We start from the raw sequence: 16,716 nt of genomic DNA on the forward strand, positions 1-16,716 counted from the left end.
GTGTGTATATAGTATATATATATATATGAAAAAAAAAAAAAAAAAAGCCCCAGCTAAGTGTAATAAGGGAGATGGCTGACACAGTACAAGGCCAAAGTCATAATCATCAGGGATCCAAGAAAGGAACAAAATCCTGAAGGAAATGTACTTGAAGGATGAAAACCAGTTTTAAAATTAGCTGATTTGAACCTGTGGTAGGGGATTGCTGTGGTGTGCAGGCCAGCCCCTGACCAGGCCTTGGAACTGGAAGGAGTGGAGAGGCAGCGACTCCCTCTCTATGACCAAGTCCCCACTGCACATACGAGAATATGAGAAGCCCACAAGCAGTTGACTAAAATACATCAGAAAAAACTTAAAGAATAATTTTGGGGCCAGGCATAGTGGCTTACACCTGTAATCCCAGCACTTTGGGAGGCCAAGGCAGGCCGATCACAAGGTCAGGAGATTGAGACCATCCTGGTCAACATGGTGAAACCCCGTCTTTACAAAAAATACAAAAATTAACTGGGCATGGTGGCTGGTGCCTGTAATCTCAGTTACTTGGGAGGCTGAGGCAGGAAAATCGCTTGAACCAGGAAGACAGAAATTGAAGTGAGCTGAGATGGTGCCACTGCACTCCAGCCTGGCAACAGAGTGAGACTCCGTCTCAAATAATAATAATAATTTTGGGCCAGGCACGGTGGCTCACGCCTGTAATCTCAGCACTTTGGGAGGCCAAGGAGGGAGGATCACCTGAGGTCGGGAGTTCGAGACCAGACCAGCCTGACCAACAGGGAGAAACCCCATCTCTACTAAAAATATAAAAAATTAGCTGGGCATGGTGGTGCATGCCTGTAATCCCAGTTATTCGGGAGGCTGAGGCAGGAGAATTGCTTGAACCTGGGAGGCAGAGGTTGCAGTGAGCAGAGATTGCACCACTTCACTCCAGCCTAGACAACAAGAGCAAATCTTCGTCTCAAAAATAAAAATAAAATAATTTTCCCTTTAATGTTGCTATAATTTCGTATATTTTTTAAATGTCTTAAGTATAACCCATACAGAAAATAGTCAGCTACTTAAAGGTTAGCTTTTATTTACTTTTTTTTTTTTGAAACAGAGTATCACTCTGTCGCCCAAGCTGGAGTGCAGTGGCGAGATCTTGGCTCACCACAACCTCCACTTCCCAGGTTCAAGCAATTCTCCTGCCTCAGCCTCCTGAGTAGCTGGGACTATAGACATGCACCACCATGCCCAGCTAATTTTTGTATTTTTAGTAGAGATGGGATTTCAAAATGTTGGCCAGGTTGATCTCTAACTCCTGACCTCATGATCTGCCAGCCTTGGCCTCCCAAAGTGCTGGGATTACAGCTGTGAGCCACCATGCCCAGCCTTATTTACTTATTTTTTTGAAATAGAGTCTCATTTTGTCACCCAGGCTGAGGTGCAGTGGCACAATCACGCCTAACTGCAGCCTGGACCTCCCAGGCTTAGGTGATCCTCCCACCACAGCCTCCCAGGTAGCTGGGATTACAGACGCATGCCACCACACAGGGCTATTTTTTTGTATTTATTGTAGAGATGGGGTTTTGCCATGTTGGAGTAGCTGGGACTATAGGCATACACCATGGGGTGGTGCATGCCTATAGTCCCAGCTACTCCAACTCCTGGACTCAAGCTATCCTCCCACCTCAGCCTCCCAAAGGACTGAGAGTACAGGTATAAGCCACCGTGCCTGGCCTCCAAGGTAAACTTTTTAAAAACTTTTAAATTGGCTGGGCGTGGTGGCTCATGCCTGTAATCCCACCACTTTGGGAGGCTGAGGCAGAAGGACTGCTTGAGCCCAGGAGTTGGAGACCATCCTGGGCAATGCAGTGAGACTCTGTCTCTACCTTTTTTTTTTTTTTAAATAATATAAATAAAGGCTGGACGGCTGGGCACAGTGGCTAACGCCTGTAATCCCAGCACTTTGGGAGGCTGAGGTGGGCAGATTATCTGAGGTCAAGAGTTTGAGACCAGCCTGACCAACATGGAGAAACCCTGTCTCTACTAAAAATACAAAAAAATTAGCCACATGTGGTGGTGCATACCTGTAATCCTAGCTACTTGGGAGGCTGAGGTAGGAGAATCACTTGAACCTGGGAGGCGGAGGTTGCAGTGAGCTGAGATCATGCCATTGTATTCCAGCCTGGGCAACAAGAGTGAGACTCTATCTCAAAAAATAATAATAATAATAATAAAGGCCAGGCATTGTGGCTCATGCCTGTAATCCCAGCACTTTGGGGGGCCAAGGTGGGCAGATCACCTGAGGTCAGGAATTTGAGACCAGACTGGCCAACATGGAGAAAACTTGTCTTTACTAAAAATATAAAAAAAATTAGCCAGGTGTGGTGGTATGTGCCTCTAATCCCAGCTACTCGGGAGGCTGAGGCAAGAGAATCACTTGAACCCAAGAGGTGGAGGTAGCAGAAAGCTAAGATCGCGCCACTGCACTCCAGCTTGGGCGACAGAGCGGGACTCTGTCTCAAAAAAAAAAATAATATAAATAACTTTTTAGAAATTTTAAATTGCCTTATTTTCATTTGTACAATATTTTATTCGCAATGTTATTTAATTTATGACACTATATTCATAGAATAAAATAATATAATAATTTTACTTTTTTTTTTTTTTTTTTTAAGAAGGGGTTTTCCCCTTTTTTCCCGGCTGGAGTGCAATGGCGCGATCTCGGCTCACCGCAACCTCCGCCTCCCGGGTTCAGGCAATTCTCCTGCCTCAGCCTCCTGAGTAGCTGGGATTACAGGCACGTGCCACCATGCCCAGCTAATTTTTTGTATTTTTAGTAGAGACGGGGTTTCACCATGTTGACCAGGATGGTCTCGATCTCTTGACCTCGTGATCCACCCGCCTCAGCCTCCCAAAGTGCTGGGATTACAGGCTTGAGCCACCGCGCCCGGCCCAATAATTTTACTTTTTATTAAACATGTGTATAATGCTTACTATGTACCAGACGCTATTTTAAGTAGCTTGTAAATATTAACTACTGTAATCCTCAAACCACCTTGTGAAGTTGGTACTATTATTTTATTTATTTATTTCCTTTTTTTTTTTTGAGCTGTTGTCTCACTCTGATACCCAGGCTGAAGTGCAGTGGTGCAATCTCAGCTCACTGCAATCTCTGCCTCACAGGTTCAAGCCATTCTCCTGCTGCAGCCTCCCGAGTAGCTGGGACTACAAGTTCACACCACCATGCCCGGCTAATTTTTTGTATTTTTAGTAGAGATGGGGTTTCACCATCCTGGTCAGGCTGAACTTGAACTCCTGACCTTGTGATCCACCTGCCTTAGCCTCCCAAAGTGCTCAGAATACAGGCGTGAGCCACTGTGCCTGCTATTTTCATATTTTTAAGTAAGGAAATTGAATCGTAGCAAAGTTAAGAAACTCAGCCTAGGTCACACAGCCAGTAAATGGCAGAGCCAGTCTTGGGGGTGCTCTAGGTTCATGTTGCTAACCTGGGGATAAAGCAACTTCCAGGCTGGGTGTAGTGGCTCACTCCTGTAATCCCAGGACTTTGGAAGTCTGAGGCATGCAGATTGCTTGAGCCCAGGAGTTTGAGACCAGCCTGGACAACAGTAAAATTCCATCTCTACAAAAATACAAAAAATTAGCTGGCGTCAGGACAGTGGTGCATGCCTGTAGTCCCAGCTACTCGGGAGGCTGAGGTGAGGGGATTGCTTGTGCCCAAGAGGTATAGGTTGCATTGAGCCAAGATGGTGCCACTGTACTCCAGCCTGGGCAACAGAGCAAAACTCTGTCAGGGGGAAAAACAAAAAAAAGACAGCTTCCAAGCATGCACAGGAATTCCCACTAACAAAAGTGTTTTCAGATTGTCAATCGTCACTATGTTCCTTGTGTATCTGTTGCTATCCTACCAAAATTGGGCAAATATTACAAAGGATGGTTGGAATTTCTGAAGTTTTTTGCTCATGGAAAACTGTCTCATGGAAACTATATAATAATGCAGAAAATGCACGATCTGAGGTCTCAGGAGACTGCAGTAAGCTGAACAATCCTATGGGACTCAGACGGATATCCTACTTCATCTCCTCTGAAATCTTTAGTATTATTTCATACGGTGCTAAATAAAGGAAGTGGGGTGTGTCTTTGCTTCCAGGAGTTTCCACTTGTGCGGTCTGGGTTTGGTTCTCACTGAGGCTCAGGTCTACCCAAAGTCACCACATTAAACATTTTGGTCAGACTTTTAAAAACTTCACAGTATTTTAATATTCATCTCTGGGGATGCCCCAAACAAACAAGCAAATGCAACTCTGTAAAGATCCGTGAATGAACTTCTTTCAGGTGAAATGTTTTAGTACCGAATCAGTTTTAAGTTGATTTTTAACGTTCTCCTTCACAGGCCTTCCCATCTCCATCACTGAGAGGCAATTTCCCCACCTGGGACCCTGCCACGTGGCCCACAGTATGTGGCCTAGCTACTGGGCAGCTGGCTCTACAGACTACTACAGGTACATAAATTCAATTATTCTTTTCTCTGGTTTGAAGGAGAGGCCCAAGCATTAAATATGGAAATAACCTGCAATCTACAAGTGAAATGGGAGTGGAAAGCTTTCACATCTTAGAGGCTAAAACCAGGAATAACAGTACCTCCAGCAGACTGACCATGAAGGGCTCTGTGTGTGCAGAGAACTTCCCAGGCCTGAAATGTGTGCAGCAAGGATGGTCTCAAGGGGCTCTGTGCACAAAGCCCTCCACCCATGGTCCCCACAGTGGGACCAGCTCTACACACACAGAAGGATGGAAAGGATACCCAGAGTCAACCTGGCCCTGGGGCCTCCCCTCCTGGCTCCTCAGATTGAGTCAGTCACACCAAAAGTGCTTTCTGGAAGGAGTACACCAGAATTTCTGTTCTGGGGAAGATGGTGGCAGGCAGAGCTGAGTTCATTACTTCTGGAAGAGAGAGAATAGCCCCTCTAAGAGCCTCCACTGCCATTGCCAGGGGAAGTGGAGAGCCTGGGATCTCACTGAGAATGTCAAGATTGGTTTAAGGAGGGCGTGTCAATGCAGGGGGTTGCTTGGGATTGGGGGAGATCATGATACAGCAGTTTCAGGTGGAAACAACTTGGCAAGGAGTTTGAAGTGTCTTAGATGTGAAATGTCTGTTGATGCTTCTATTAAATAAAACTCAGCTATTAAAGAATTGATGGCCGGGCGCGGTGGCTCAAGCCTGTAATCCCAGCACTTTGGGAGGCCCAGGCGGGTGGATCACGAGGTCAAGAGATCGAGACCATCCTGGTCAACATGGTGAAACCCCGTCTCTACTAAAAATACAAAACATTAGCTGGGCATGGTGGCACGTGCCTGTAATCCCAGCTACTGAGGAGGCTGAGGCAGAAGAATTGCCTGAACCCAGGAGGCGGAGGTTGCGGTGAGCCGAGATCCCGCCATTGCACTCCAGCCTGGGTAACAAGAGTGAAACTCCGTCTCAAAAAAAAAAAAAAAAAAAAAAAAAAAATTGATGGGCCTCTTGGGAAATTCCTGTAATAAACAATCAGGTTATTTGCCTGGGGAAGTGTCTCTTGGAATAGTAAATTTATTGTACCAAAGACAATGGAAGAAAAAAGTCATGTTTGTTTGTTTGTTTGTTTGTTTGTTTGTTTCTGAGACGGAGTTTCGCTCTTGTTACCCAGGCTGGAGTGCAATGGCGCGATCTCGGCTCACCGCAACCTCCGCCTCCCGGGTTCAGGCAATTCTCCTGCCCCAGCCTCCTGAGTCGCTGGGATTACAGGCACACGCCACCATGCCCAGCTAATTTTTTGTATTTTTAGTAGAGACGGGGTTTCACCATGTTGACCAGGATGGTCTCGATCTCTTGACCTCGTGATCCACCCGCCTCAGCCTCCCAAAGTGCTGGGATTACAGGCGTGAGCCACCGCGCCCGGCCTGAAAAAAGTCATGTTAACGCAGAAAATAAACGTGGGGGTGGAAAGGGGTAGTTTCTGCCTTAATCTGACTAGTCATTAGGCCTAAAGACCTGAGGACTAGGACACGTGTCAAGTATACTTTGATAAATTAAAAACGTTAAAAATTCAGGACATGGGACTGGGCGTGGCGGCTCATGCCTGTAATCTGAGCACTTTGGGAGGCCAAGGTGGGTGGATCACGAGGTCAGTTGTTCGAGACCAGCCTGACCAACATAGCGAAACCCCGTCTCTACTAAAAATACAAAAAATTAGCTGGGTGTGGTGGTGGGTGCCTGTAATCCCAACTACTCGGGAGGTCGAGGCAGGAGAATCACTTGAACCCAGGAGGTGGAGGTTGCAGTGAGCCAAGATTGAGCCTGCACTCCAGCTCAGGCAACAGTGCAAGACTGTTTCTCAAAAAAAAAAAAAAAAAAAAGTTAAAGACGTGGACCCATGACAATGTTGGGGATCTGCTAAACAGGACAGGGAGCATGGAGGAAAGGTGTGCTAAAAAAGCCTTACATGTTCTAGAATCTCACCTATCAGTGACCAGCCTTAGCTCCAATCCTATCATACTATAATTCACACTGCAGAGGACCCAGGTAATCCAGCTATGGGTGAATAATAATGGTACTAGGTGCCACTTATGAAACAATGACTATATGCCAGGCAGATGTGGTCATCGCAGGGGGGCATTACTGAGGAAACTAAGGTTCAGTGAGGCTTTGTAACTTGTCTGAGGTGATGAGCCAAGAAAAGTGGCTCTCCTGGGGCTCAAACCTGCTCCCTTTGGCTCCAAAACTCTTTGTTCCCAAACTGGTCAGGGTGAGCCTCCTCATTTTGCTGAAGATGTTCAAGGCTTCTCAACAGCTGCCATTTTCCAGGACGGCTGGTGTTAATCTTACATGGCTCTGGCCACCAAGTAAACTTATTTTACTCTGAGAAGTCATTTGCTACTGTTGCTATTGTGTAAAATTTCCTCGTAGGAAAAATTGAAAAGATACCTCATAGGAGTGTGTGAAAAGTAAGTGACAGTTGCTGTAAGTCTACAGGAAATGGCATGAGCACAGCTGTCTTAGACTGTTCAGGCTGCTACAACCAAATTCCATAGACTGGTTGCTTATGAACAATAGGAATTTATTTCTCCATAGTTCTGGAGGCTGGGAAGTCCAAGATCAAGATGCTAGCAGATTCTGTGTCTGGTGAGGGCCAACTTTCTATTTGAAGATGGTGCCTTCTTGCTGTGTCTGCATGTGGTAGAAAGGCTAGTTTGCTGGGGCTTCTTCTATAAGGGCACTAATCCCATTCATGAGGGCTCCATCCTTATGACCTGAACACTTCCCAAGGCCCCACCTGACACCATCACCTTGGGAATTCAGATTTCAGCATATGGATTTTGAAGGGACACTTAACATTCAGTTCATTGCAATAGCCTTAGGTGAGAGAAGCCTCTGCTCCTGTGGTCAGCAGTGGGTTAGGTGGCAGGTGGCTGATGGTAACTAGGATACAACCGGTATATACCAGGCTTCAGTAAAGGAAAGGCCTACTGGCTGCTGGCAAAGAGGCCCCAGCCAGCTCTGGTCCCAGCTTAGGGGACTATGCCAAGAGGGTTTTTTTTCTTTTTGGAGACAGGGTCTCACTCTGTCACTCAGGCTGGAGTGCAATGGCACGATCACGGCTTACTGTAGCCTCGGCCTCCTGGGTTTAAATGATTCTCCCACCTCAGCCTCCTGAGTAGCTAGGTCCCAGGTGCATGTCGCCAAGCCTGGCTAATTTTTTTTTTTTTTTGAGACAGAGTCTCTCTCTGTTGCCCAGGCTGTAGTACAGTCTCGGCTCACTGCAACCTCCACCTCCCATGTTCAAGCAATTCTCCTGCCTCAGCCTCCCAAGTAGCTGGGATTACAGGTGCCTGCCACCATGTCCCCTTAAATTTTGTATTTTTAGTAGAGAAGAGGTTTCACCACGATGGCCAGGCTGGTCTCAAACTCCTGACCTGAAGCGATCCTCCCACCTTGGCTTCCCAAAGTGCTGGGATTGTGGAAGTAGGCCACCATGCCCAGCCCTGGGATGGTTTTCAACAGCAGAAACCCCCAGCAAAGAAGAAAAACTCTGCCTCCTCAGAGGCCACAGGGAAGCCATGGCTGAGGTAATTGTGTGATTAAGCTTTGAGCCCACTTTCAGCTGACCCACTAGGGTGGAGATGGGTACAGAAGGAAGAAGACTGCAAGGCCTATCTGAGGGGGTTCTGGGAAGGCCAACAACCAGAGACACCCTGGGTGGCTCTCATGGCAGAGGCAGCCTTCACAGCAGTCAATCACTCTCCATTTGTGGTTCAGACCAACCTGGGTCCCACTGGAGGCCCTGCTCTCTACACCATGTGACCCTGGGCTAGTTGCTTAACCTCTCTGAAACTCAATTCCTCATCTCTAGAGCAGGGTGACTGCAGCTGCCTTGCAGAGTGGCTGTGAGGCTTAGCTGTCACTCATGATGTCTGTAAAGCTCTGGCAAACAGCCTGACACATAGTAGGTGCTCAGTAGGTGACAGCTTTGATTAGGATGATTAATTATCACTAATGTGAAGAGCAGCTGACAGCACTCCCTGTAGGCATGTTGTTCTCTGCAAGCCAGCAATTCCTGTTCCCCTACTCACAGGGTAACCAGGACTTGAGGAACCAGATCCTCTAAGGACAAGCTGGAACATCTAGCCTTCCATCTTGACCCTCCCTCACCTTGTCCCTTGCCTGAGGGGAGCCCCCTTCCCCAGGCCCTTCCCAGCCTCCAATGCCTGCTAAGCACAGCCCTGACCCACAGGAGCTGCCTTGAGGCTGCCTTGAGCCCTTACCCATCAGGCGGAGGCAGGAAACTGAGGGCTGCCATGGCCCACCCCAGGTGCAAGCCTGGAAGGCCCTGGACCTCTGGGAGTCCCCTCAAGTCATGGAAGGTGAGAGAAGCCTCTGCTCCTATGGTCAGCAGTAGGTTAGGTGGCAGGTCTCTGATGGTAACTGGGATATTACTCAGAAGGGAAGCCTGACCTGGTTAAAAACAGAGATGAGCACTGCTCCTGGGGCCTTGCCCGGAGCCCTCTGTGAGTTGGAAGCAAATCAGGCAGAACCTCTGGCCCTCAGCCCTCCCTATCCTGCCTCTGTAATGCAGAAAGGAGGCTTTTTATTATAGACACTGTCCTTGTCTTCTACCACTGGTGGGAAAGGCAGGGAAGGAGAGAGCCTTGTTCCAGTGGCAGCACTAGCTGGAAGAGAATGAGGGAAGGAGGAGGGCTGCATCCCGCAAACGTCCCTCCTTGTGTTTTGCTATTCAGCAGAAGGGGAAAGCTCAGCACCGAGAGAATTCTGGCTTGGCCCGGTGACTCCTGCCTGTAATCCCAGCCAAGGTGGGTGGATCACTTTAGCTCAGGAGTTTGAGACTAGCCTGGCCAACAAAGTGAAACCCTGTCTCTATTAACAATATAAAAATTAGGCCAGGCACAGTGGCTCAAGCCTGTAATCCCAGCACTTTGGGAGGCCAAGGCGGGCGGATCACAAGGTCCAGAGATCAAGACCATCCTGGTTAACACAGTGAAACCCCATCTCTACTAAAAATACAAAAAATCAGCCAGGCGTTGTGGCACACACCTGTAGTCCCAGCTACTCGGGAGGCTGAGGCAGGAGCATTGCTTGAACCTGGGAGGTGGAGGTTGCAGTGAGCCAAGATCACACCACTGCACTCCAGCCTGGGTGACAGTGAGACTCTGTCTCCAGAAAAGAAAGAATAGTGCAGTCCTACCAATAAACACACAATCATGCCAACATGTTCTCCCCACCAAGATTATTGGTTATAAGCTGAAGAAACTAATGCTGGATACTTTGGACAGAAAAGAGATTTGTGGGACAGGCATGGTGGCTCATGCCTGTAATCCCAGCACATTGGGAGGCTGAGGTGGGTGGATCACTTAAGGTCAGCAAAACCATCCTGGCCAACATGACAAAACCCATCTCTATTAAAAATACAAAAAGTTGGCCAGGCATGGTGGCTCACACCTGTAATCCCAGCACTTTGGGAGGCCGAGGCAGGTGGATCACCTGAGGTTGGGAGTTTGAGACCAGCCTGGCTAACACGGTGAAACCCCATCTCTACTAAAAATACAAAAAAATTAGCTGGGCGTGGTGGCAGACGCCGGTAATCTCAGCTACTTGGGAGGCTGAGGCAGGAGAACCACTTGAACCTGGAAGGCGGAAATTGCAGTGAGCCAAGATCGTGCCATTGCAGCCTGGGTGACAGAGCAAGATTCTGTCTAAAAAAAAAAAAAAAAAAAAAAAATTAGCTGGTGTGGTGGGCACCTGTAATCAGTTACTCGGGAGAGAGGCTGAGGCAAGAGAATCACCGGAACCTGGGAGGCAGATGTTGCAGTGAGTCAAGATCGCACATGAGACTCCACCTAAAAAAACAAAAAAACAAAACAGAAAAGAGATTTGTGAAAAGGATTTGAGGGAACCCTAAGAATGTTGAGCTTACTTGGAGAGCAAGAGAGATCCCCTGAGCTCACCCCTACAGCCGACCCCGCAGCCCCTCACCTGTGCCCAGAAGGCACTACATACAGGCCTTCCCATTATTAGCGTCTGATTCAAGTTCTGGACAGCCTTGGTCAGACGTCACACAAGGGAAAGAGAGTGTCTTGCATTTGTGCTTCAAGTCAGTCCATCCCCTAAACATAGGAAATGGGTTCAGATGACAGATTTGAGTAACAAATGTCCCAAGATGTCAACAGCGGTTATTGCCAAGTGGTTGTCTTCTAAGGTGTTTTTAAAAAAGTATTTAGATACAATATTAAAACAGATACAATCTCCAGCGTCGTTATCAGTTCACAGGCAATTGTGATATTGTGAAATATATATTTGGGGCTTCTCTCACCAGGCATCCTCATGGAAGTGACATTGTGTTTAAACCCTGTGTGACAATCCCTGATGCACGCCATGATGTGCAGGGAAGACAGGGCGACCTGGAAATCCAACTACTTCCGTAAGATCATCCAGCTTTTGGATGATTATCTGAAATGTCTCATCATGGGAGCAGGCACGGTGGGCTCCAAGCAGACACAACAGATCTGTGTGTCCCTCCAAAGGAAGGCCATGGCGCTGATGGGCAGGAACACCATGATGCGCAAGGACACCTGGGAAACAGCCCAGCTCTGGAGAAACTGTTGCCTCCTATTCTGGGGAATGTGGGCTTTTCGTTCACCAAGGAGGACCTCACTGAGATCAGGGACCTGCTCCTGGCCAATAAGGTGCCAGCTGCTGCCCGTGCTGGTGCCACTGCCCCATGTGAAGTCACTGTGCCAGCCCAGAACACTGGTCTGCGGCCCAAGAAGATTTCTTTTTTCTGGCCGGGCGTGGTGGCTCACGCCTGTAATTCCAGCACTTTGGGAGGCTGAGGCCAGTAGATCACCTGAGGTCAGGAGTTCAAGACCAGCCTGGCCAACATGGTGAAACCCCATCTCTACTAAAAATATAAAAATTAGCAGAGCTTGGTGGTGGGCGCCTGTAATCCCAGCTACTTGGGAGGCTGAGGCAGGAAGATTGCTTGAACCTGGGAGGCGGAGGTTGCAGTGAGCCAAGATCGCTCCATTGCACTCCAGCCTGGCGGACAAGAGCAAGACTGAGTCTTCAAAAAAAAGGAAGCTTTCCTTTTTCTAGGCTTTAGGCATTACCACTAAAATCTCCAGGGGCACCAATGACATCCTGAGTGATGTGCAGCTGATCAGACTGAAGACAAAGTGGGAGCCAGCAAAGCCACATTGCTGAGCACCCCAACATCTCTCCCTTCTTTGGGCTGCTCATCCAGCAGGTGTTCAACAGTTGCAGCCCCTATAACCGTGAAGCGCTTGACATCACAGAAGAAACTCTGCATTCTGGCTTCCTGGAGGTGCATCCGCAATGATGCCAGTGTGTGTCTGCCTGCAGACTGGCTACCCACCTGTTGTATCAGTACCCTATTCTATCACCAGTGGGTACAAACAAGTCCTGGCTCCGTCTGTGGAAACTGATTACACCTTCTCACCTGCTAAAGAGGTCAAGGCCTTCTTGGTTGATCCATCTGCCTTTGTGGCTGCTGCCCCTGTGGCCACCACTATCAAGGCTGCTTTTGCTGCTTCGGCAGCCCCCGCTAAGGTTGATGCCAAGGAGGAGTCGGAGGAGTTGGATGAGGATATGGGATTTCGTGTCCTTGAGTAATATATACACATATATATACACACATTTGATCTTCATCCGGTTTCCTGGCATATAGCTCCTAAAATCCTAGAATCTCTAAAGTGCCTTTTTCTGTATACTAATGAGTTGACTGATGGCTGGCTACGTCTAGCAGCTTACTGGTCACTGGAAAGACCGGAAGGATCAGAGGGTTGGGACTTTCAGCCCCACCCCCACCCCCACCCAACCTCTAGGGAAGGAAGAGGGGCTGAAGGTCAAGTTGATCACCAATGGCCATGGTTTAATCAATCACGCCTATGTAATGACGCCTCCATACAAACCAAAAATATGGGATCCAAGGAGCCTCCAAATAACTGAACACATGGAGATTTCTGGAGGGTGCTGTGACCAGGTAGGGAATGGAAGCCCCACGCCCCTTTCCACGTGCCTGGCCCTGTGAATCTCTTTATCTGTATCCTTTGTAATATCCTTTATCATAAACCGATATAAATAAAGTGTTTATTTGGGTTCTGTGAGGCACTCTAGCAAATCAGTCGAACTCAAAGACAGGGTTGGCCGGGAGCCGTGGCTTACTCCTGTAATTCCAGCACTTTGGGAGGCCAAGGCAGGCGGATCACCTGAGGTCAGCAGTGGGAGACCAGCCTGGCTAACATGGTGAAACCCTGTTTCTACTAAAAATACAAATAATTAGCTTGGCATGGTGGCGGCCACCTGTAATCCCAGCTACTCGGGGAGCTGAGGCAGGAGAATCACCTGAACCCAGGAGGTGGAGGTTGCAGTCGGAATCTCGTTCATCTCCACCCTCCATCCTAAAAAAAAAAAAAAACACTCCTTCGTCTTAAAAAAAAAAAAAAAAAAAAGGAGGGTGTCTTGGGAACCCAGATTTAAAGCTGTCCGTCAAAAGCACAAGCAAAGCAATCTGGGGCTTGCGATTGGTGTCTGAAGTCCTGTGGGACTCAGCCTCCAACCTGCGGGATCTGACGCCGTTTCTCAGGCAGACAGTGTCAGAATCGAGCTGAATTCTGCGTCTTGCTAGGTATGGGGAGATGCTCCCACGCACCTGGTCACTGAAGTATCTGTGTTCAGTGAGAAAATAGGGAGATACTTTGTTTTGGTTTTTAGAGCAATTTTATTTCATTTATACTTCTATCCATCTCTCTCTCTCCCCATTTCAAAGTGATACAGGAGTTAAGAAGAAATTATTAGGCAGATAGTGAAGATAGGGAAGGCCTTGGTAAAGCTTTCCTTCTAATGATAAGCAGCCCCACGAGAGGCTGAGGCAGGAGAATCGCTTGAACCTGGGAGGCAGAGGTTGCAGTGAGTCAAGATCAGCCACTGCACTCCAATTAAAAAAAAAATAAAAAAAAAAGCAGCAACCCCAAATTATTTTCCTTTCTAACAAAGGGCCGCTTGTAAAATCTAGCGGCAGACATAGATGCCGGCAGTTGTGCCACGCATGTTCAAGATGGCGGGCCCATCTTCCCTGCTCTTTATCAGCCAGGGGTATGGTAAAGAGCAGACAGGATGGCGCTGGTCAACTAGAGAGTTCATTTGCATAATAAGGGCAGGGCAGGGCAGGGCGGCTAGCCTTCCCCGTGCTATGTAAATATCATACCTGATGGAACCAATCCGTGAGCCCTATGTAAATGAGACACCGCCTCCTTAAACCTGCCTATAAAATCTGGCATGTCCACTCCCTGCCGGTCTTTTCCGCTGGGAGACCCGTTGCTCTCTGTACAGAGAGAGCTAGCTGTTTCTCTTTCTTTTCTTCCTGTTTAACCCCTGCTCCTAAACTCTTCGTGTGTGTCCATGTCCTAAATTTTCCTGGCACGAGGTGAAGAACCCCAGGGTATGTACCGCAGAAAACATAGCTGCTTCAAAAGTAAGCAGAGGTTGTCATAGCATATAAAGTCATCCCAATTTTAGTACTTATCCCTAAAAGAGAAGGACTGTACTTTAAAAATATAACCTTTGGCAGAGCGTCGTGGCTCACGCCTGTGATCCCTACACTTTGGGAGGCCAAGGCAGGTGGATCACAAGATCAGGAGTTCAAGACCAGCCTGGCCAACATGGTGAAACCCTGTCTCTACTAAAAAATACAAAAATTAGCTGGGCGTGGTGGTGGATGCCTGTAATCCCAGCTACTCGGGAGGTTGAGGCAGGAGAACCATTTGAACCCAGGAGGAGGAGGTTGCAGTGAGCCACTGCACTCCAGCCTGGGCAACAGGGCGAGACTCTTCTCAAAAAAATAAGATAAAATATGGCTGGGCATGGTGGCTCACACCTGTAATCCCAACACTTTGGGAGGCCGAAGTGGGCAGATCAGGAGACCAGTCTGACCAACAAGATGAAAGCCTGTCTCTACTAAAAATACAAAATTAGCCAAGTGTGGTGGTGGATGCCTGTAATCCCAGCTACTTGGGAGGCTGAGGCAGGAGAGTCACTTGAACCCGGGAGGTGGAGGTTGTAGTGAGCCAAGATGGCAACACTGCACTCCAGTCTGGGCAACAGAGACTCCATCTCAAAAATAAAATAAAATAATAAAAATATAGTTTACCCCTTTTCTCTTTTTCCCTCCCCCACCTTCTTTAATAAACAAAAATAAAAATGTGACTTAATACTACAATCACACTCTAAAAAACTAACAATAGGCCAGGCACCTTGGCTCCTGCCTGTAATCCCAGAACTTTGGGAGGCCAAGGTGGGGGGATTGCTTGAGCTCAGGAGTTTGAGACCAGCCTGGATAACATAGTGAGACCTCGTCTCTACAAAAACTAAACAAAATTAGCTGAGCGTTGCAACACACGCCTTTAGTCCCAGAGGCTGAGGTGGGAGGATGGATCCCTTGAGCCCAGGAACTCAAGGCTGCAGTGAGCTGAGATCACAACAGTATACTCCAGCCTGGGCGACAGAGCCGCCTCAAAACAAAACAAATCAGGGAGATTTACTCTCTTTTTTAAAAAATGTTTTTCTCTATTACTTTATCAGGAAAAAAAGGCTATTAATGCTTAAAATTTGTTCTCAAAAACAGTCCACAGGTGAGCATGCCCAAATACCAAGAGGAAAAATGTCCCCGACTGGCCTTTCGGGGACACAGCCTAATCCAGTGGGGATGGGTAAGCCCTGCAGCAAAGGGTGAGGAGAGTCGCCGAGCCAGGACAGTGAAGGGTGGGTAGGCCTGGGCCTCTGGGCCAGCTTCCCTCTAAGCGGAGTTGCCTGTCTGCCTGCTCCGCAGGAGCCTTCCTCGGTTTATCTTGCCAATGGCAAGAGGCAAGAGGCGAGAGAGCATGGCAGGGAGCCAAGCTGCTCATGGGTGACAAGCCCTGAACCGGAGGCAGGCCCTCAGCCAATCTCCATCTCCCTCCCTTCCCCTCCCTCCCTCCCTCCGTCTTTCTCTCTCTCTCTCTCTCTCTCTCTCTCTCTCTCTCTCTCACACACACACACACACACACACATACACATACACACACACGCACACTCCCCCAGGGAGAGGACTCTGGTCTAATTATATCTTGGGAAGTGGGGCATGTTTCACGGCATGTTTAACTCCTTAGAGCCCTGTGCTAAAACTGTGGATGGGTCTAGACAGCTCAAGACAATGACCTGAAAGGGGGCCATTCTTGTAAGCTGGAGAGACAGCCCAGGGTGCACACCTACACGAGAGCTCGTCGGTTGCCTGCAGTGGTCAGGAGGTGATGCGGCCACAGGGTGCGGGAGGCCCTGCAGGCAGCGACTCACACAGGCAGGGCCCAAGGCACCACAGGACCCTGGACTCCACACACTGGCCAGGCCTTTGTCCACACAGCAGGCGCCAAGGAAGAGCTCTGTGCCTCTGTGGGCCTGGCATCAATGCCTCCTTTTTCCTGAAGTTCCACAGTGCAAGCTGCCTGTGCCCCCCTGGCTCATGGGATTGCAATGATGAAGGCAGGAGGCGGAGAAAGGCAGGCTTTGGCTGGTCCCTCCAAGACCTCTGCCAGGGCTGGGCCTCACAAAGGGAAGAAGTGAACAAAAGACAGGAGGGCCTTTGCAGAGCATCCGTTCCACTGAGAGGAGTGACAGCGGCCACCTGACACAGCCCAGGCCTTCCGAAGATGGCAGCAACCCCAAGGGGGTCAGTGACTGCCCCAAACTAAGGGAGGTACCTGGGGCACTGACCCTGATCCAGAGAGCCAACCCCCACCCCGAACTCATACCAAGGTTTAGGACAGGCTTTCCATTGGAAGAAGGCTGCAAGGTGGCCTGCCTGGAGCCCCTCAAGGAGAACACAGGGCTTCTCCAGTCAGGTGACAGGGGGCAGGGCCGGACTACAGAAGGTTATGGACACTGGACTTGACCTCTGGACAATGGGGAGCCACATGAACTTCTTGAGCAGGAAGTCTCAGGATAAAAGTCCAACAGTGATACGTAAGGGAACTTAGGATGCAGAGAGCTGGGAGGTAGCCCAGGTTGGAAGCAGCTGCAGCTGCCTAAGAGTGAGAAAATGCAGATCTGGAGAGAGGTCAGGGGAATGAATCAGGTGCAAGATGCACTGTGAGGAGCAGACCGCAGAGACTCTG

General features: G+C 48.7%; 1 pseudogene; it reads left to right on the top strand.

Moving 5' to 3' along the window:
- Positions 1 to 3,664: 3,664 nt before the first annotated feature.
- Positions 3,665 to 12,181, top strand: LOC116526266 (annotated as a pseudogene).
- The last annotated feature ends 4,535 nt before the right edge of the window (positions 12,182 to 16,716 follow it).

The sequence above is a fragment of the Sapajus apella genome, unplaced genomic scaffold, assembly GCF_009761245.1.
Source record: "Sapajus apella isolate SASKATOON/1434 unplaced genomic scaffold, GSC_monkey_1.0 scaffold50, whole genome shotgun sequence".
Lineage (NCBI taxonomy): Eukaryota > Metazoa > Chordata > Mammalia > Primates > Cebidae > Sapajus > Sapajus apella.